Source organism: Leiobunum rupestre, chromosome 3 (genome assembly GCF_980474605.1).
Source record: "Leiobunum rupestre chromosome 3, qqLeiRupe1.1.hap1, whole genome shotgun sequence".
Lineage (NCBI taxonomy): Eukaryota > Metazoa > Arthropoda > Arachnida > Opiliones > Sclerosomatidae > Leiobunum > Leiobunum rupestre.
In genome coordinates, this window is record NC_143386.1 from 30097176 (window position 1) to 30119368 (window position 22193).

Sequence of the window (22193 nt, forward strand, 5' to 3'; positions counted from 1 at the left end):
AAATGCTGAGTCGGCAAAAATGGATCAGTGATCCATTTTTTTCTCGCGTACTTTTTTGGTGGATCAACTCATCGAACTTTTATTCACACGAACCAACTAGTTGACTCATCTAGTTGGATCAAAAAGTTGGCTCGTGTGAAAAGCCCTTAAGAACTTAAACCCTTAAATATACCCAATTATTTCGCCAAGAAATGTATGCTTACGAAGAAATACCAGTGACAACTTGAATTTGTTTTTGTAAAAACAAAAAGGTTTTTATTATTATTTACAGTTTGAAAGATTTTGGTTTCTTGATGTCATTGGCACATTGTTCTTCTCCTCCGACTTTGTGACCAGTAGAGTAGAGATGATTTTATGAGTTATCGGAAGAACGAAAAGTATGTAGAAGGTCATCAGTTCAGTCAGTCAGTTAAATCGTGTCTGAAATATTCATTGAAAAAAATTAATTTTCGAATTAAGTAACGCTTTTTGGACAAATGGTTGAACTAGGACTCTCTAGGAGTGTCAAATTAGAAAAGCTGCCACTGAGTTGACTAGCGCCGAAGTGAAAACCAGCAACATAAAATTTCCACAAGCCGATCCCTCGATCTGCTTAGGTTGGTGAAAATATACTAGAGATTCAACCTACTGACAATTTCAGTCTTAGTAGAATAAATTTTGTCATATCTCCATATCTAGAATCGTTGTTGAACCACCACTAAGCAGACGCTTTGGTAATAGTTCAGCAATGAATCTAGGAATCACCCGCTAGTCGCCATGACAGGCATTGAGATCGGCTCATGGTTGGCTGCATTTCCAGTTGAGTGGTAAAGGTAATTTGTGAAGATGGTACTCACCAGGGTCTAATAATATCTGAGTCCGGTTCCGTAACCATAAGCTCCGCTGGAGTATACGCTTGGGCGGGCATAGGCGGCGGCACCGTAGTATCCGCCGGCTCCGTAGTAAGCGGATGGGTAGGCAGCGCTACCGTAGTAGCTGCTGACGTATTGGGACATGGCGGAGGCCACGAGGGCGAAGATAACGAGAGCAAACTACGGAAAGGAAAATAAATTAAAATTAATGTTAATAAGTACCGCTTTCCTCAGGCTAGCTTCAATTCTCAAAAACGGTAGAATCAGTTGCTCGAATTTCAAATCGTGTTGCAAACTTTGGAATTGCGTTGGTCCGAATATTAAAATTAAATTGCTTTCAAATTAAAAATCTCAATGACCCTTGGGTGTCAATTGTTCGAATTTAAAAACCTATTTATTTTCACATAAGTAACCCTATCAATTTAAAAAAAGTAATACAATTGGTCAAAGATATCAATATGTATTAATGGATTTTCAAATTTAACTGGTTGAAGTTTTGGGGCCTGTTCAATTCCCTTGAACAAAGTCAACTGAATATTTTCAAAGAGCAATTTATTCTAAATAAGAATTTTTACTTTTCTGAATATAGTTTTATTATAAATTACTTCAATAAATGTAGTCTAATAATCCGTCTAGCTTAGAGTTTCATTTCTGATATAATAAAATAGTTGATTTACTTATATTTTAATGAACATATAGTAAATCCCAAAATTTTCGCAAACGTCTTAAAATTTTCGAGTTCCCAAATTTGAACTACGAACTGAGAAGTTTCTACTAACATTTAAATCGCGGGATTGGAAAAATTCGATACTTACGATGGCCTTCATTGTAGATGATTTGAGATTGTCGTCTTCGAGTCAAAGATAACTATGCCTATCGGTGGATCAGAGCCCGGTATTTATACTGTTGCTGCTCGATGGATTAAAAACCGAGAACCAATACGAATGGAAGGGGTGTTTTTTGAAAGGTTTTTTCATACAATATATTAATAATTGTCGATTACGCGAGGGAAGATGCAGCGATGCTACGCTGTTTTTCCCCTAAATTTCAGGGTGTGGCCCATTGGCCTTCGACTCAACACTCGCTGTCCACGAGTTATCTTTCAACGTTTACGCCAGACAAGCGGGAGCTGTTAAGTCTACAAGTGTCGTTTTTTTGCACAGCCCGCAAACTGCTGTTTTGCATATATTATTTTCCTTCGACTTTTTCTGACGTATTTTAGGTATTTCTCGCTTAATGACCCTGTAAACTATTAGCTATAGGCGTTATTCTTTCATTAACCACTGATGTGAATATTTTTTTATTCGGAATATTGCTGACTGTACGTTTTTTTTCGAAATACTTGACGTTATTTGATGAATATTAAAACTGAGTTGGGAGAATATGGTAATCTATAGCAAGAACTCATAGTATGTAAGCGAAGAACTTATAAGTCTAGATTTGCTTATTTTTAAATAACCTCGACCATAGACAAATCTACACAAGAAATTGTCCACATGGCTTTTCACAGAACAATGTCCTCGACATTGTTTTCCACAAAACAATATATTCAACATTGTTTTCCGCAGAACAATATCCTCGACATTGTTTTCTGCAGAACATTATCCTCGACATTGTTTTCCACAAAACAATATCCTCGACATTGTTTTCCGCAGAACATTATCCTCGACATTGTTTTCCGCGGAACAATATCCTCGACATTGTTTTCCGCAGAACATTATCCTCGACATTGTTTTCCACAAAACAATATCCTCGACATTGTTTTCCGCAGAACATTATCCTCGACATTGTTTTCCGCAGAACATTATCCTCGACATTGTTTTCCGCAGAACAATATCCTCGACCTGGTTTTCCACAAAACAATATCCTCGACATTGTTTTCCACAGAACCTAGCTGATTATTATCAAGCTGAAATTCATATATTTGTATGTGAAATTGGAAAATTCCAAGAAATAATGGAATATTTTCAGTAAATATTTAAACATTTGAAATATAAATTGAAATATTTCATACATAAATTAGAATATTTCTTACAGAAATCAGAATATTTCTTACAGAAATCAGAATATTTCTTACAGAAATTAGAATATTTCTTACAGAAATTAGAATATTTCTTACAGAAATTAGAATATTTCTTGCAGAAATTAGTATATTTCTTACAGAAATTAGAATATTTCTTACTGAAATTAGAATATTTCTTACAGAAATTAGAATATTTCTTACAGAAATTAGAATATTTCTTGCAGAAATTAGAATAATTCTTACATAAATTAGAATATTTCTTACATAAATTAGAATATTTCTTACATAAATTAGAATATTTCTTATGGAAATTAGAATATTTCTTACGGAAATTAGAATATTTCTTACGGAAATTAGAATATTTCTTACGGAAATTAGAATATTTCTTACGGAAATTAGAATATTTCTTACGGAAATTAGAATATTTCTTACGGAAATTAGAATATTTTTTACGGAAATTAGAATATTTTTTACGGAAATTAGAATATTTCTTACGGAAATTAGAATATTTTTTACGGAAATTAGAATATTTTTTACGGAAATTAGAATATTTCTTACAGAAATTAGAATATTTCTTACAGAAATTGAAATAATTTCAAACAGAAAATGACATAAATCAAACAGAAAATGACATAAATCAAACAGAAAGTGAAATATTTCATACATAAATTAGAATATTTCTTACAGAAATTGAAATAATTTCAAACAGAAAGTGAAATATTTCCAACAAAAATTTAAAAATTATTAAATGAAAATGGTGAAATATTCAGTGTCGGAAATGTGTTCAAGAATTGATTCACAGAACATTTCTTTTAAACGTTATACTCGATTGTAATGTTTAATAGGTTTATTCTTAGCGCTTAATTTCGTAAGCCATCTGTTAGTTGACTTTCATTGATTTTCGCTTTTTGTTTTAGTTTGCTTTGTTAATACTTTGCGAATTAACAAATGTTTTAAAGATTCCGTCAAGAAGTAGGCAACTCTGGTGGCAACAAAGTTGAGCTAGAATTGGGGAATTGACTTTTGAGTCACCGAGATTTGTCTTTACTTTTTATATTTATGCAGATAAGTGAATAACTTCATTTGTTTATAGCAGAAAAAGTTATCAATTATTTTAATTCATGAGAAATGGCCCCCTTATTATTTAAAGACATCCCTGGATAAGTGTGTTGTGTTCCCTCACTCTCTTAATATTTCAAGGTTAATGATGAGCTCTTTTTAAGTTTAATATTTAAACATATTCAATTTTTATTACCTTTAATTACCTTCATGTACATTTGGACAGAAAAACGTCCCAAGGGATATATGAATATGGTCGTCCGTCGGTGGTCCTCCGTTAGTTTATTATACAGTTAAAATAATAAATTTTGTACACCTGATTACGGATTTTTGAAAAACATGTTTCGGTTTTCCGCAATTTCTTATAATGTTTCGGTAATTTCTACCGATTTCTTGAAGTTTCCCTTATTTCATTTCTTGCTATTTTTCATTTTTTTTTAAATTATTTCCCATAGTTTTCTACGATCTGTACACCTGATTAGCTAAGTAATTTCTCATGACCTGCTACATTTTCCAGACCTGATTAGCTAAGTAATTTCTCATGACCTGCTACATTTTCCAGACCTGATTAGCTAAGTAATTTCTCGTGATTTGCTACGATTTGTACACCTGATTAGCTAAGTTATTTCTGGTGATCTGCTAAGAAATTTATCATGATTTACTAAGTAATTTCTCATGATTTGCTAAGTAATTTCTCATGATTTGCTAAGTAATTTCTCATGATTTGCTAAGTAATTTCTCATGATTTGCTAAGTAATTTATCCTGATTTGCTACGTTTTGTACACCTGATTACACTGTTAGAAATAACGGTTTTATTTTAGACCTCTAAATTGGTTAAAACTTTTTTCAATATTTACGACCAATCAGGGTATTGCCCCAGAACATATTTAAGCCTTCTACTCTGCAAATTCAGGCCTTTTGGTGGAGTGCTTAAGTACTTAATTTACACTTTTCAATCCATTTTACTTCACAAACAGTAAGAAGTTAGACTTTTTAAACTCTATTTTAAGTCCTTAATTTTTTAAATTATTTATTATGTTAGCCATTACCATGGCCAAATGAAACTGGTTTTCGCCCAGGAGCAATAGCCCAATGGGCATCCCTGAATACGTGGAACAAAGGGGTTTTCAATACGTAAAATATCATTTAAGTATTTCGGTATTTGATTTAGATATAACAAAAACTCTTCGACGCCCGATTTGGGTACCTATAGTCTGACGCCTTAATCAATATCCCCTATATTTAATATCTGTAGACAAGCTTTTAAAGACTTAAATATTGTTAAATATTTCAGGTGATAAGAATTTCTTCGCATTGTGTTTTTTTAAAGGAAATATTAAAAAATGGAAATTACGAAGCATTCAAATACAAGTCTTGAAATGTTTCGAAATAAATTAAAAATCTAAATTTAGCCGTTTTATAAACCTTTATTTTTAACAGTGTATTTAGGTGGTTTCTCTTACTTACGATTTGCACACTTGTTTAGTTAGAGGAACTCTCATACTTATCTGCTGTTTGTACACCTGATTATTTAAGTGATTTCTCGTAATTATTTACGATTTGTACACCTGTTTATTTAAATGACTTCTCATGCTTATCTGCTATTTGTACACATGATTAGTTAAGTGATTTCTCGTCATTTTTTACGATTTGTGCACTTGTTTAGTTAAGTGATTTCTCACGAATTTCTACTATTTGTACACATGTTTAGATTAGTGACTTCCCCTTGTGGGTGTATCTTCTAACAACGTTCAAACGGATTGCATTCCATTTTGTTAAAATATGTTTGTAGTTTGAACTTAAACTTTTGCCTAAAGGAAAATGGGAAATTTTTCCTCATTCCCAAAATCGATAATTTTTAGGACCGACTATTACGTGTTTTGCCATTGCTCGAGCATTTGAAACCCCTTTTCACGATGTTTCGAATTTTCACGATGTTTTGAGTTTTCACGATGTTTTGAGTTTTCACGATGTTTTGAGTTTTCACGATGTTTTGAGTTTTCACGATGTTTTGAGTTTTCACGATGTTTCGAATTTTCACGATGTTTTGAGTTTTCACGATGTTTTGAGTTTTCACGATGTTTCGAATTTTCACGATGTTTCGAATTTTCACGATGTTTTGAGTTTTCACGATGTTTTGAGTTTTCACGATGTTTTGAGTTTTCACGATGTTTTGAGTTTTCACGATGTTTTCAGTTTTCACGATGTTTTGAGTTTTCACGATGTTTTGAGTTTTCACGATGTTTTGAGTTTTCACGATGTTTTGAGTTTTTACGATGCCCATGCATTTTAACAACGTTCCCACGTTTTACATCACGAAATTTGTACACGCGATGTACACGCGTTTTCGGGAGATTCATTATTAGACATTTAATGAACTTGGCGTGTTTTCATGAATCATGTCCATAGCTTTATTTCGTGTATTGTTTGATTTGGAAAAGAAACGACGTTCAATCATTTTTCCGAGACATTTTGACAAGACTGTGAACATTGCGGTCTTTTTGGATTTTGTGCATTTTGAAATCGTATTAAATTGGTCTAATCCCGTAAAAATTTTGTTAACGCGTTAGTGGAAATTGGATGGAAACCCAGAATATTAGGAAATTTTTGACATCTTGAAAACATTGTGAAATCGTATGAGCTTTGCAAAAAACCGTTAAAAGTAAAATCACTTAAAAATTTAGAAATTGCGAGTAACATCCGCGAAAATTGAAAAGGGGGGATATTCGTGACATTTGTCAATCCCTAAGCGTGTTAAAAAGGTTTAATAATTCTGAAAGGTTTTAAAATTGTGAAAACTTGTGGCTTTCGTGTGAGCACAATGGAGCAAAATAAAGTGATATTTTTGTGGACAAATACTCTTTTTCTGAATTTCTTTCTGAGACCAAATTCATTATAACATTTTCTTTAATTTGATTTAACTGAATTCAAGCTAATTATATTTTTTAGATTCATTTTATAAATTTCCCTACGTTATTTGAATTTAAAAGTTAAATTGTTTTAAGTGAACATAGCATTTCCTTTCAGTGGTATAGGCTTAATTTCAATGTAACTAAACAGAAAAATGAAACGGTATTAGTTTTGTAAACAAAACCATTTTTTTTATTATGTACAGTTTGATGTAAGTTCCGAATTAGTTTTCCATAGAAAAGATGTTATTTTTTGAATGATTTCGGAAAGATGGAGACATTTTCGTTTTGATGGAGGAAGTCGGATTTCTGCCAAATAAACGGTGAAAGAAATCTTTAGTATTTATGATCGGAATGCCCATGATAGTAATTGTGAAAGTTAATTACCAGTTCCTTAAACGTATCTGTATGGGGAGTAAGCGCCAACACCATAATAGCCAGTACCATAAACAGATGGACGAACAACACTGGCGACTCCTTGAGCTCCGTAGTAAGATCCGTATTGTCCTACTCCGTAGGTAGAGACGGCTGCGGAAATTGCGCTTAGATTACCACTTAAATCATTCAGTTGAATTTAATTATTTATTATTACCAGCTGGGTAGGCAGCGCCACCGTAGTAGCTGCTGGCGTATTGGGACATGGCGGAGGCCACGAGGGCGAAGATAACGAGAGCAAACTGAAACAAAAGAGAAAAGAAAACACCCTATTGTTAAAAATACCTGATATTTTTCAGGTTTGGTAAAGACTATTTTATCAGGAGTAGCTTTAGAATACTAGTGATTTTATTACACTTTTGAAAAATTTCTTAACATAAATTTTTAACTTCTATTGTCTTTAGAAAATTGGTAGTTAAGTAAGTATTTCTACTGTTTAGTTTTATCTACTAAAGGTTGTAAAAGCGGTTAATCCCTTATAACTTAGTTTACTACCCTTAGAACTTAGTTAAACATCATTTGATTTAAACTTACCGCCCTTTGAACATAGCTAACTACTCAAAGAATTTAGCTAACCACACTTTTAATTTAGTTAAACATCATTTGATCTTAACTTACCACCCTTTGAACATAGCTAACTACTCAAAGAATTTAGCTAACCTTACTTTTAATTTAGTTAAACATTATTTGATCTTAACTTACCGCCCTTTGAACATAGCTAACTGCTCAAAGAATTTAGCTAACCACAGATAGAAGTTAGCTAACGAAATGGATTGACTACTTCGACGGAAAATGTCCGTTGCTTTTAATAGTTGAAACAAAATGAAATTTCTACTTACGATGGCCTTCATTGTAGATGAGTTTAAGATTGTCGTCTTTGAGTCAAAGATAACTGTATCTGTTGGTGGATCGGACCCCGGTATTTATACCATTTCTGGCCAACGGTTCCCAAAGCAATCGTCCAATACGATTCGAACATTTTTTTCTCGAATGCTTTAATTATAAGATCTTTTCTGGAAAAAGGGGATGAGTCGACGGTTATAAGCGCCGCTCTTCGGATAATTTATCCTCTCACTCCTTTCGCTTGGGTGTGGTCGTGCACAATGACCTTGAGAATCTTCGGTCTCTTCCACGAGCTTCAGCCCGTTTCAATGCGCCAGTTCCACTTGGAAAGGCGGGCTTCTCGCGTTGGTGAACGCTGACTTTCGATAACCTTGAAATCTGGGCGCGTAAAAGGTCGCAAAGTTACATCAGTCTACCCGGATTCTTACGTAATACCGTTTTAACATTTACCCTTAACCGTCTTACTGACTTTAATCGTAGGGTTTAATCTGAAACTTAATGCGTATCCTTATGTTTGAATAGTACTCTGTTAACGTACTTTCAACAGAGATATACTAACCGTTATTTGTTCTGATAACACTTAGACCAAATGAACTTATTTATTTAATAATCTGACTATGAAAGTTAGCTGATTAGATTAATGTACAAGTTTCTATACTTTCATATCTTTGTGTGGTGTATTTTGGTAAATTTTAAGCTGTTAAGATATCTGTACCTATTTTTCATTTACCGTATCTAATCAGATAAAATATGTTAGCCTTATTTGAATATATAAACTGAATTGCTTTTAAACTTGAAAATTCGATAATCAAACAAGAGCTATCTTATGCAGATATTAAAATAATATTATGTGTTCTTTTAAGTAAATAATAAATATATTTAGATTTTTTTAAATTTTGGTTAAAGTGACTTTTTTAAAAATAATTATGTCACGAGAAGTAAACGTAACATTTATTTTTTATCTGAAATCTTGGATAAAAAAACGTATAATTTCAGTTAAAGAAAACGGAAGAATTTAGATTTTGATCTTTTTTAATACTATGTTGTAATAAAGCTGCTAGTTGTCATCTGCAGATAGTTAAAAAATTGGGTTAATCTGATATTAATACATTTAAAAAATCTAGGTTGTTTAGCAATAGACACCCCTTTTAAATATGGAGTTTTGGTAGATTACCAATAAAAGTTTGTTTTAAAATTTCATATAAAATGTTAATTTTGTCTATAAGTATTTTCAGGGCTTATTAGGTGCTACTGTGAAGAAAATCAAAAGGTCAAAAGAAGTATATGTTTATGATGAGCTAAATAAAATGTATTGGTTTTAATCGGTAAAATCTCGGTATCGTTTTAACATCGATAAAATCACAGTATTAGTTTAATACCGATAAATTTGAGGTATCGATTTAATATCGCAAAAAATTGTGCTATTGGTAAACTCGTGATATCGTATTGATATTCATAAAATCATGACATCGTATTGCTATTCGTAAAATCATAATAACAGTTTAATATCTGTAATATCGTGATAAAAGTTTGATATCTGAAATATCGAGATATCAGTTTGATATCTGTAATATCGCGATATCAGGTTAATATCTGTAATATCGTGACATCAGTTTAATATCTGTAATATCGTGATATCAGTTTAATAGCTGTAATATCGTGATAACAGTTTGATATCTGTAATATCATGATATCAGTTTGATATCTGTAATATCATGATATCAGTTTAATATCTGTAATATCGTGATATCAGTTTAATATCTGTAATATCGTGTTAACAGTTTAATATCTGTAATATCGTGTTAACAGTTTAATATCTGTAATATCGTGATAACAGTTTAATATCTGTAATATCGTGATAACAGTTTAATATCTGTAATATCGTGATAACAGTTTAATATCTGTAATATCGTGATATTAGTTTAATATCTGTATTATCGTGATATCAGTTAAATATCTGTAATATCGTGATATTGGTTTAATAATGGATAAAATACAGTATCGATTTAATGACAGCAAGCTATGATATCGGTTTAAGATCGATATAATTATGATATTGGTTTAATAATGGATAAAATACAGTATCGATTTAATGACAGCAAGCTATGATATCGGTTTAAGATCGATATAATTATGATATTGGTTTAATAACGATCTAATTATATCAGTTTAATACAGATAAAATTATTATATCAGTTTAATATCGATACAATAGTGATATCAGTTTAATACAGATAAAATTATTATATCAGTTTAATATCGATGCAATAGTGATATCAGTTTAATATCGATGCAATAGTGATATCAGTTTAATATCGATAAAAATATGATATTCATACAATAGTTTCTTTTGAAATTCTTGAAACTTTTAATTGTGAATATTTTATACGAGATATCAAGTCATTTTCAGCTAGGCAGATCTAGTCTTAAAACGAGATCACTTATCACAGATACCGCGATAGTCTCAAAGTTCAACAAATCCATTTTAATTTTGAACAAGTTTGTAGTTTTTGACATAAATAGGGCACATTCTCGAGTCTTTCAGGGTATATGTAGTCGACAGAAAGATATAAATTAATCTGTTTAATCTTGCCAATTGGTGAAAAATTAATTATAAACTTACCACGATTCAAAACTCTTGCAATATTAAAGTGGTGGTTGAATGTATTTTACAACTTTCCTTTCTCATACACATATCGTTTCTAACCCTTCTATTTAATGGTATAATAGTTACATCAGCGATTTTAGAATTTTGAAACGCAAAACGTTTCTTTCCTTGAGGGTTCAAATCTAATTGATTTTTCAAAGTTATAACTTGTAAGAAATACCATGGCTGTTGACGAGAGGCATTTACAGAAAAACACCTCGGTGTTCCCAAGGGGTTGAATTTTAGGGGATAATCCTGGATTTGGGAACTTAATGCTAATGTTAAATAATTAACCATAGCTCAGGGCCCCAAGAAAGCGATTAATGATGGAGATAAACTTGGGAAAATGGCCACCGGGCTGAAAGGGCCCTGATAATTTATACTCTCTCTCTTGACGGGCCTGAAAGGCTTAATTTAGCCAATCGAATACTATTTTGAAAATTTAGCAAAATTATAGTTTGTAGGCTAGCCTTATGACAAAAAGGAATCATCCATGTATAGCCAATTACAATCGACGACTTTTAACACGTAACTATTTAATTCACGTCAGAATGATATTCTAGTTGCTTACGACCAGTGTTCAGCGATTTGGTATCTCGATATTAGATATAAGTTAACAGATAAATAGATAATAGTAAATATAGCAAAAGAATCAACGATATCTACAACAATGAATCAAAAGTTATAATTTATCTGATCCGTATAAATACAAGTATATCTAAACAGTCTATATAATTTCGATACATATTTAAATAAGTATTCGGTAATAAGGTATTACATTATTTACCTTTCAACTACAAAAGTTATATTTCAGAATTTGATCATTTTATCTAAAAGGAAAAATATTTGAAATAAGGTAAATATAGAGTTTAGATATACAGGGTGTTTCAAAAGGTGATGCAAAAATTTTAAGGAGTTGTAGGGGTGAGTTGAGAAGTATGCCTGTTTTTTTCCCATTTTCCTACGATAAGTTAAAAGAGCGCCAGCGAGCTTCAAAGTGTGGCCTACTAGCCCCTGGTAGTAGGCTGCAACAAGCGCCAAACCAAGCAGCAGGGAAATTCGAACATTTAGGTTTGGGTTCGTGTGATAGGTAAAAAGGACTTTATAGGTAATTTAATAATTGTGGTATTCTCAGGTACTACTCGTATACAGGGTGTTAACTAAAAAACGATACAGAGCCAATTACTCAAAATGTGTTTTACGTAAGAATTTGAAATTTGCAGGTTACATCGAGGGTGCAGGGGAAAAATGACAAAGAAAATTTCAATGACCTTGAACCAGGTCTTCAAGGTCATTCAAATTTTATCTCAAGAACCGTTAGGATTAGAAGAATGGTTCCAATTAGAAATGTGTTCTACGTTTAATTTTAAGTCTAAACAGCTTTGAACTGATCTAATATGACTAATGGGAAGCCGAGAAATGTTAGACCAAAAACCATAAGGTCGTGTGTGTCATTCTAATCAAGACACGACATTTAAGGGCTTATAAATCGAAAACTACCAGATCTAATGGATCAAAATTGTCGTGACACTCGAAACTGAGTGGGGGAGTTGGAAATTTGTAACTTATGATGACCTTGAAACATTAGTTCAAGGTCATTCAAAATTTATCTCGAGAACCATTAGGATTAGGAGAATGGTTCCAATTAGAAAAATGCCCCGCAAGGTTTTTTAAGTCAAATTACCTTTTACCCGAGGTAAATAAACCAATAAAACTCCAAAATTAACGTTAATTAATTGATTTAAGACGTACCAAGTATTTTTATCAAATTTTTTAGTGTAAATGTTTTAAACACAAAAGTAACTAAAGAAATAATTGAAATAAATTGAATGACCTTGAACTAATTGCTCAAGGTCATCATAAGTTACAAATTACGAACTCGTTTAGAGTGTCACGACAATTTTGATCCATTAGATCTGGTAGTTTTCGATTTATAAGCCCTTAAATGTCATGTCTTTATTTGAATACCACACACGACCTTATGGTTTTTGGTCTAACATTTCTCGGCTTCCCAATGGTCAAATTATATCGGGTCAAAGTTGTTTAGACTTAAAATTAAACGTAGAACACATTTCTAAATGGAACCATTCTTCTAATCCTAATGGTTGTCGAGATAAAATTTGAATGACCTTTAAGACTTGGTTCAAGGTCATTGAAAATTTCATTGTAATTTGTCCCCCTGCACCCTCTATGTAACCTGCAAATTTCAAATTCTTACATAAAACACATTTTGAGTAATTGGCTCTGTATCGTTTTTTAGTTAACACCCTGTATAAAATATGCACTTTTTTACCTTAAAATAATTAGCTAAAAACGGATCTAGATACGTAAGATATAAGCTAATTGTATCTATCGCTGTAAATTGCTTATGACTCAGTGGTGTCTTGTGTTTAACAAGGAGACATCCCAAGGTGTTTCTCTCCGATTTTTTCAAACTCGGGGGTAACGTAAACCTTCATGTACCTTGAAAGCTCCTAAAGGGAAAAGTTTCAATGGCCATTTGTTTTGCCATGGCAACCAAAAATGTTTTTCTCAACTCAAATTTAAACATTATCTACGTAAAATAACATCTTTGTTGGTCGTACGATATAGGAAGTGAGGGTCTGCTTACATGTTGACCAATCACCCGACCTTTTAGCTGTATGGAAAAGCTTGCGAGTAGTTTTCCGAAGTCTACCAATCTCATTGTTCCACCAAGGAACTAACCTAAGCTGGCTGGTAGACTTTGCCGGACAGTTGTGGTGGTAGGAGTCGATTGTGGCCTGTTGCGTGTGATCAACAGCCATTTCGAGCTCCAGCACTAGGAGAGTTTAGAGCCACATCCTCGTTAATGAAGATCAAGGTCTTCATTATACCTAGACGAATTAGTTGATCTAGGATTGAGAATTCGGTAACTACCTGAGTTGTTTTTACCAAAACAGAAAAACACGATCCGAAAGTGACGGTTCATTAGACACAGTATGCCATTTTGTCACAGATGGTAAAACGGTTTCTGGGCACAAAGTTAAATCAATAACCTCCCTCCTGTTACTTGTAACAAAAGTTGGTACATTATGTTTATTGAGAATATGTAGTTTAGTGCTAAACAAATATTCCATTAAGTCACTGCTGCCCTATGCAACATGGTGAGCTTTGGCATCACATCCAATGACAAGCTTCTTGCCCAGTCTTTCACAGTCGTTCACAAGATTTTCAACCTCCTGTGACGGCTCGGGACAAGGAATCATATGAAAAATAGCTTGAAGCCAACTTTAATTAATCTTCTCCTTCTCCATCAGCTGACGAGGAGAAGATTTTTATGGTGGCAGTGTCCCTAGTTTGTTATAATGAAAGAGGAAGAGCGTGAATACCCCCTCGTATCAAAATACACGCCCTAGGATTAGCAGACTTTTAGTCATAATGTACAGTACCTGCATTTTTGAGACCCAGAATTCTTCCATTATTGATCCAGGGCTCCGGTCTGAGGGCCACGTCTATAGTCCCTCCACAGCAAACCTTCGACATAGGACTGCCGAGGCCGCCTTACAGTGATGAGGATTAATCTGAATCACCATCATACCCAACCACAGTTGTCGGTGTTTGTGCTGGGTTCCTCTCCGGCTGCATTTCAGTAGCAGAGTCGCCCTATCCAACCCTATGTACGCAGAAATTCCTGCCCCCCTTTTAAAAGGCGGCCGACTCTTCATCCATCTGGGAAATCCAGCGGATGAAGTATTTGCCACAGACAGAGATGACTACTTTCCAACGGCTCGTATTGAGCTTGTGGTTGTAAAGGTACAACCTTTTTGGAAGGACTTCTGGATTTTTCGTCCAGACATCCTTAGTCCTGAAGGTACCTTGACCGGTTTCGGTAGTTCACAGGCTTTTGTTAATAAAAGCTTCATTCCCTCCAAAACACAAACATTCTGGTCAAAGACCTTCCTTAACCATTCCCCAGTTGGGCCATCCCCACAGAGGTACGTAATAGAACCTCCGAAGGTGTCCCTACAGCTCTCGCCAGAATCCCACGCTGGACGGTGCCCATTTCCTCGTCTGCGATAAGGTTGTTCGGAAAGCTATCTATTACAATGGCCATCTGAAGCAACCCTGCTGCGTCACTATAGGACATAGGAGGCAGACGCTCCTTCGCCTTTTTTGGCTGTGGATTGGGAAGACCCGGGCGAGGGATTGGAGTCCTCCGACCGGAACCTCTTAAGGCTCATTCACACTATCTTTGTCTGACCGACAAGTCCGGTAATGTGAATGCTTCACCTGATAAGATTTTTGTCGGTGAAGCTTCCGACTTTGAATCGGGAAGAGAGGCGATTAAAATCAGGCAGACTAGCTAGTCAGGTGGCAGCATCCAAAAGAAACCGAGGAAAAGTGACTTCAATGTGATCACGTGTGAAATCGCAGTGAGCAGACGACGTTAAATTTAGGTTTTTTTTATAAACTTTTCGACGCATTGATCCTTGTGTGGAGAAAGTTTCATAGTAAAAGAAACCGTAAGTTTTATAACTATTTCTTTCCCTTTTTAATTATAACAGAATTAATCTAATTGTTCGTTCTTTTTTCACCCTTGGTTTATTTACTATCAAAACAATACCTAATAAAGCAATTTTCTTTTATTCGTCAGACTCCATATTTACAATCACTCAAAACAATAAATTTAACCAGCCACAATATTGAGCTAAAGCCAACATTCCCAAATCAGAAAACAAGCAGACAGCTTCTACCTAAATTTCCTTTGTGATTGGTTAATGATATATAAACGACCTCACGCGTCTAACGTTCGAACTAAGCTACCCGACAAAACGCATCCAACACCAAGCTGACGAGTTCGATAGTATGCACGCGAAAGCTGACCTGACTAGTCGGGCTGACTAGTCAGACAGACATAGTCCGGTAACTAAGGTGTGATAGTGTGAATGCGGCTTTAAGTGAAGGGGTAACTTTGTCACCCAAGGATGACTGAACCTCCTTCTTAGCAAGCCTCGCGTCGTGCATTACGTTGCGAAGTTTTTGAGGGTTTGGTAACATCCGAAGAAGACCGAGACTCCCCATGAAGCCGGGTATTGCTGGAAGCAGACCCTTGTTGATTTTGCTTTTGGTTTTGGTTTTGTATTTTAGAATCCATGAATGATCCCACCAGTATGGAGGAAAGTAAAGTGTCACCACCCGATAGTCCTCCTCCCGGGTGGATAGCTAGTTACAACGGGGTTTCGCCTGGTTCCCCGAGGGGATCGTTAGTGAAACCGTATTTTCGCTTCCCAGGTACCATTCAGCTCTCAACACAATACCTTACGCCTTGGCTTAAGTAAGAAGCAGAGCCTCAGTTGGCCAGCATGAAGGGTTGCCCCTCAACCTGTTACTCCCTTCCACCACGTAGAGGTTCATGGTTGGAGTATATGGAAGGGCAGCTATAGATAAGACCACGGCCAACTTTGTTGACGCGTTGTTCGCGTAACAGCGCGTCATCAAAGTTGGCATCGATTGGACAATACAGCGACCGATGGAGGACGACTTTCCGGAGGTCACGTGTTGGAAGTGGGTAAATGCTTCGTTACAAATCCTTAACTCAGAAAGCTCTCACAATTCGAGTCTAGGGTATGGAGTTCTATATTATCTACGCCAGTATCCACAGAGTATTTGCGGCCTTAAAGCCATTTAAATTTACAAAACACGTGGTAGAATCTTTTTGGTTATTTAGGGGATAATGTTGAATAATAATTTTCCCCATTTCAACATTTTTTGATAGCTTGAATAGTAACATGAAGTTGGTTATGTTTGTTAAATTTTTTAGGGGATTTAAAATGTTATTTTATTACAGTATACAGAAGTATAGTGTATTTTTAAAAGACGTTTAAGAATGCATTGACTTTTTAGATCAAATTGTAAGTAACCTGGAAATAATGGATTTTTTACCTCAGTTTTGGGTGGAATTAAAAATAAATAAACGTTTAAACTTAGATAATCTAAGTTTGATTTTTTTTTAAATTCACTTAAATATTCTTAGTAACGCATTGCAATCGGTTAAGTGAAACTCACACAAGATACTCAAATTCTAACTTTTTGAAAGTATAATTTGAGACAAAATGATTACCCAATTTTTATTAAAAACCACCAAATATTTTATCATTTGCGTATTGTAATTCCTTAAGTGAAAACTTTACACACAGTATGAGTGAATCAAATTTTGACTTCCTTTGATTTCATAATTTTTTTCAATTTCTGTCAATTTAAGTAGTTATGGAGATGTAAGCTTATCATTACTTGTAAGTTAAAAACGAAACCAAGTATTTGCTTTAAGAAAACAAAAATATTTTTTATTATTGTTATTTACAGCGTTGAAAGTATTTTTAGTATGAGAGATTGAATTATGAGTTGGCACATTTCAATTGCTTCCGAGATTGTGTCCAATACGGAAGATTTTTTTTTGGATGGTTCGGAAAAAAAGTTGAAGAAAGAGACTCAGAAAAAGAGGCGGTTAGTCATCCGTCTGTCAAAACAAGAGAAAAAACATTTAGTATCATCTATAGTAATATGACTGACCTTCGTTTGAAAGTGAATTTTATGGTTACTTAGCAACGAAAACCTCTTAATACAACTCTAGTGGCGGATTTACATTAGTTATTTCTGGCTAAAATACATTCTGTATTATCTGAAGCGCCTAACACAACGGAATTACACGACAATTTAAATCCTGAGCAGGAAATATGCCGTTTTTCAACAAGTCCTCGTCTCTAGGTCAAAAGACTGGTCATATTTACCAGCAACCTGCTAGGTTTTGAAAGATCTAAGCAAATAATATGTACTCTTTGATCAGTAAGCCTTTATATTTCTTAGACTGTTCTAATGGGTTGCGTATTCTTTGAAAAAAATTATCATTTTTATAGAAAGTAGAAAATAATTATTATTTTTCGTTTTAGCTGAGTGAAGTTAGCTTTGCTGGGTAGCTCATTTTGAAAACTGAAGTTGGGTAAAGTTGGCATTCAAAACTTGGAGAAAAATACTTACAGGGTCTAATATCTGTATGGGTAAGCTGCTCCATAACCGTAATAACCAGATCCGTAAACGGTTGGTCGGACGTAGGCGGCGGCAGCGCCATAATATCCGGCTCCGTAATAGGCTGCAACGATACAATCTTAATCAATTGCAAGCACAGATAATTAAACCTCATCAATTCCCATTACAAGTACCAAACCTATTCTTAAAGGAACATGAACCACAACGAAAAATCGCCTATATTTTTAACGTAACTAGCCTAACGTCTGTTAAAACTGGTGGCAGAATTATGGAATTTATTGATACCCATAAATATGGTAGTTGATACTCCTTTTAAGCAATCTTCCAATACGAGTACAAGAACAAAATCTTAATGAATTCCCCAATACTAGTACTTGAGCAAAATCTTAATTAATCCCCCAATACTAGTACATGAGCAAAATCTTAATTAATCCCCCATTAAAAGTACAAGAGCAAAATCTTAATTAATCTCTCGGTACAAGTACAAGAACAAAATCTGAATTAATTCCTTAATACAAGTACAAGAGCAAAATCTGAATTAATCCCCCAATAAAAGTAGCAAGAATGGTAGAAATGGTATGATACCTGGGCTGTAGCCACTGTAGTAGCTGTTGACGTATTGGGACATGGCGGTAGCCATAAGGGCGAAGATAACGAGAGCAAACTGTGGAGACAACAAAATACAGAACAGTGTTAAGTCTCACCATAGACGCACTTTAACGGTAGACGAGTTAAAAGCGAAGTTCTACTTACGATGGCCTTCATTGTTGAGTTTTAAATTGTCGTCTTTGAGTCAAAGATAACTATGTCCATCCGTGGTTCTGGCTCGGGTATTTATACCATTCCCAGGTCGCGTGGTTAAAGGAGATCGGCCAATACGATTTCGACTTTTGGCTCCCAAAGTATTGAACATTTATTTTCGATTATGAGGTTATTGCTTGAGAATCGCTGGTGTCTCTATCCCCGTGGTTTGGGAGGTGTGGCCCTCCTTGGCCTTGCGTCAATTCCTCGGTACTTATCGCGTCTTCCCCGTCGATTCGTGAGACAGGAGGGCTCCTTTACGGTTCTACTTATTTTTTCAGACGTCCTTGGCTAAAATATTTGCCTGCTGGGAAATACGTACGTTTTAAACTCTTTTGGTAATGATTTTTTCTTTTAAATGCCACGGCTATGTTTACATTTACCTATTTTGGACGATAATCGTGGCTACTTATTAGGATAAAATTTAAATTAATTTAAAACTTATTGTACGAAGAGCATATAAATATTTGAAGAACTTTTTATAATCCTGATTACAAATGTTTGTTACTTGATCGAAATAATACTTCTCGAAATATGTACTCGCGTTTGCGTTTTAAGATTTTACCAGATAACTAACCCTATATTTTTTCAAAAACGGTTGAAATATTTACAATTTATTAATAGATATACTTGTTTTCCTTTAGAGATTTCCCATATTTTGAAAATCTTAAATAAAATCTTGGTGTAGATAAGCACCTCAAAATATTTTTTTTCTACAAAACCGAAGACTTCGTCAAAAATATTTATTTGAAATATAAAAACAAGCTTCTTGATGGCTTGGCAAAAATCAAAGTGTAGTATATTTTTGTATCAACTGTAAAATTGTCCACCGTTAAAATTGGATCGACTTATACTATACCTTCTTGCTGAGCCTAATAGTTATTTCCTAGATTCGAATAAATTATAGTGATACTGCATCAACCAATACTGGTAGGTTTATAAAACATGAAAAAATGTACGCATTTTATGATATCAATACTTTAATTTGCCTAATTTTACAAAATCATGTAGAATTCTGTAGAAGACTGCAGTTTTTTTGTCACGGGTAAACAATTATTAAAATATTTCACTGAAATGAATAAAAATTGAAATAATTAAAATTAATAAAATGATTTATTAATGAATATTTATCATATTTTAGTTCTATTCAATATTATCAGTATTATTGTAAATAAAATCCTGTAAAATTAGTTCCATTATATAAAATGTTGCCGGCATAGGCTAGCGATACAAAATTAACGATTAATTAATCCAGTTCGGATTTAACATTAAGCGAATTAAATACTAATAAAATTTTTGTTGTAACAATACCTGTCAACCTGACCTAGCACATTAGTTTTTCATCGAAAGTGGATGTTGGACCTAGATTTAGATTTATTACACAAGTGATATAATATGTGCCAAGTGAAGTTCACAGATTCTAAAACCAAATATTTAAAAAAGTAAATTAAAAATAAAATTGAACGCGCAAAACAGACAAAATTCTGTAGACGACCATTTACTTCAAATTTAGCAATAACTTTGCCACTATAAGATCGGACACTAAGATGAGCTGTGGTCAGCTCAATGATTACCCGAGTATTATTCTTCAACGAATTTCTGCTCCAAGCCCCAAAGCATTTCTTAAAAACAAAACGATAATTTCCACGGGCCTAGCAAAATAAAAATCTTCCAAAAAAGTCTTATTCGAACAGGTCACTAAAGGCATAATTAAACTAGCCGGTTTTAAGGGGGGAGATTTTACAGAGATATCCCTTCCAGCTTATATTCGCAGCCGTTGAAAAAATTAACGCGTCGTAGTTTCGGTAATTTTTTATCCGAATCCCGGGTAAGGTATCTCGGGCGTTGGGCTGTGTCGTGGTGTATGATTGGTTGTTTCGGAGGTGCAGTAAATCATCACGTTTGGTCTCCAAGGGGTGTGCGTTGTTACCAAGGTCTTCTACTACATACACATTACCACTCTTTTACGGAAGGACTTAATAGGCTAATATTGCGCCTACACAGAGTTAGTTTAAATCTTTCGCAACCGTCGCCTGAAATTGCGCATTGCGAGAAGGTTTCGTCCTCAAAAGTGATAGAAGCCAAGTGTGGTATTAATTACAGCTAGACTAGGCTGCCATTAAGTTAAGTTTAAGTTTAAGTTCTTTATTTCAGACGTCAAAAACACGTTTCCATGGTCCGGCTAAGTCATTATATGACTTTTATCCGGCGTTTGTATTTTTTTTTTTCAAAAAATATATATTAAAAAAAAACAAACAAAAAATAAAGAATTAAAGCAACAAAGAAAAGTAACAAAATAAAAATTTAAACTCTTATTGTAATTCAGATTTTTGGGTCTTAGTTTTCTTACTTGTAAAATGTCTCAAATTAATAAGCTTAATTATGGTATTAATATAGAGATTTCATTTTGCTATACTACTAGGGAATGAAAGTAGTTTAATTTATGTTAGATATTGGAGTAAATCAAAATCATTTTTATCTTATCTTCTGTGAAGCCGTGAATTGTCGGCTTATATTTAACCCATGAATGAGAGACCAATATAAAATATAAAACTCTTTATTGATATATAAGATATATAATTACCAGTTAGGCATGTTTGGAAAGAATACGAAAAATAAATAAACTAAAACCCCTTTAAGAGAGGAAGAAAAATATCGAGTCCTTTCGTCGTTGGCTCCAGGAAAAAAGATGACCTCCTGTGCCGCGGCACCCCTCGGATGACGCCACCATCCTCTAAACCGATTGAGGAAAAAGCCCGCCAAGAAATCTTGACGGACCTTCTGACGTGCAAAAAAGCGTCACCGGCGACTTCAACCCGCTCTTAACCTTTTGGGTCAGAAGTCGCCCACTTTCGGAGAATTCCAAGAGAGGGACGACGCGAGCGAGGATGAGTCTTAGACCAAGAAACACAGGGACGTCTCGCTCATAGCATACCGAAGGCTTTATTTTTCGGCGGGGCTTTATTGCGGCTGCGGTAGGGAGAGGGGGGTTAGGTGATACAGATAGTCAATAGGCGCCATCCATGAGAGATAAAAATAACGTTTTTTAAAGAACTTGAAAAAAAATAATCAGCTAAGAGTTACATATTTTTTAATTATTTTATATTTTTTTAATATTTTAGGGACACAAATATTAAAAAACATAAAAGACATTTCGTTTTTTGGAGCCACGCTGTTGCAGGCCACGTGCTGACAGATTGTAGGGCTGTGCACGTGACTCAAATAGGCAATAAAAATTGACTCACCTTCGCTACTAGCGACACAGCGCGATATAATTAATAAATAGGCAGCCGCAACGAATCTTCGGGCGCGAAATATCTACCGTGCGACGTCCCTGTGTTTCTTGCTCTAAGGATGAGTCGTCTTGTCCCTCCCTGGCGGTGTTCGCCCAAAAGAACGAGAGTTTTCTCCGAAGTAAAGGGAAAGGCGGCTAGGGACAAAGCCTACATTTGCGATTGCAAATGCGGGCTTTACACTTCTAAAGTACAATGGAGTGACCTTTCCAACAGTAGACCCTATTCTGGACGAAAATGATTCGATTCCATGTTCAAATTTAGATCCAACTGAAATCAAGTTTGAATACCATTCCGTTTGGTTTGAATAATATTCATCCAATAGT

At 34.5% G+C, this 22193-nt stretch overlaps 3 long non-coding RNA genes across 3 annotated transcripts; all 3 read right to left on the reverse strand.

Moving 5' to 3' along the window:
- Nucleotides 1–836: 836 nt before the first annotated feature.
- On the reverse strand, nt 837–1723 carry LOC149951423 (uncharacterized). Its single transcript, XR_016480002.1, has 2 exons — nt 1667–1723; nt 837–1031 (listed from the first exon to the last, which is right to left on the reverse strand). It is a non-coding gene; the product is annotated as an uncharacterized LOC149951423 (long non-coding RNA).
- Nucleotides 1724–7237: 5514 nt separating this feature from the next.
- LOC149951424 (uncharacterized) lies at nt 7238–8219 on the reverse strand. Its single transcript, XR_016479851.1, has 3 exons — nt 8118–8219; nt 7436–7520; nt 7238–7371 (listed from the first exon to the last, which is right to left on the reverse strand). It is a non-coding gene; the product is annotated as an uncharacterized LOC149951424 (long non-coding RNA).
- An 8856-nt stretch (nt 8220–17075) lies between these two features.
- On the reverse strand, nt 17076–18656 carry LOC149951425 (uncharacterized). The gene is made up of 4 exons (XR_016480003.1): nt 18527–18656; nt 18359–18437; nt 17765–17876; nt 17076–17246 (listed from the first exon to the last, which is right to left on the reverse strand). It is a non-coding gene; the product is annotated as an uncharacterized LOC149951425 (long non-coding RNA).
- Nucleotides 18657–22193: the final 3537 nt, after the last annotated feature.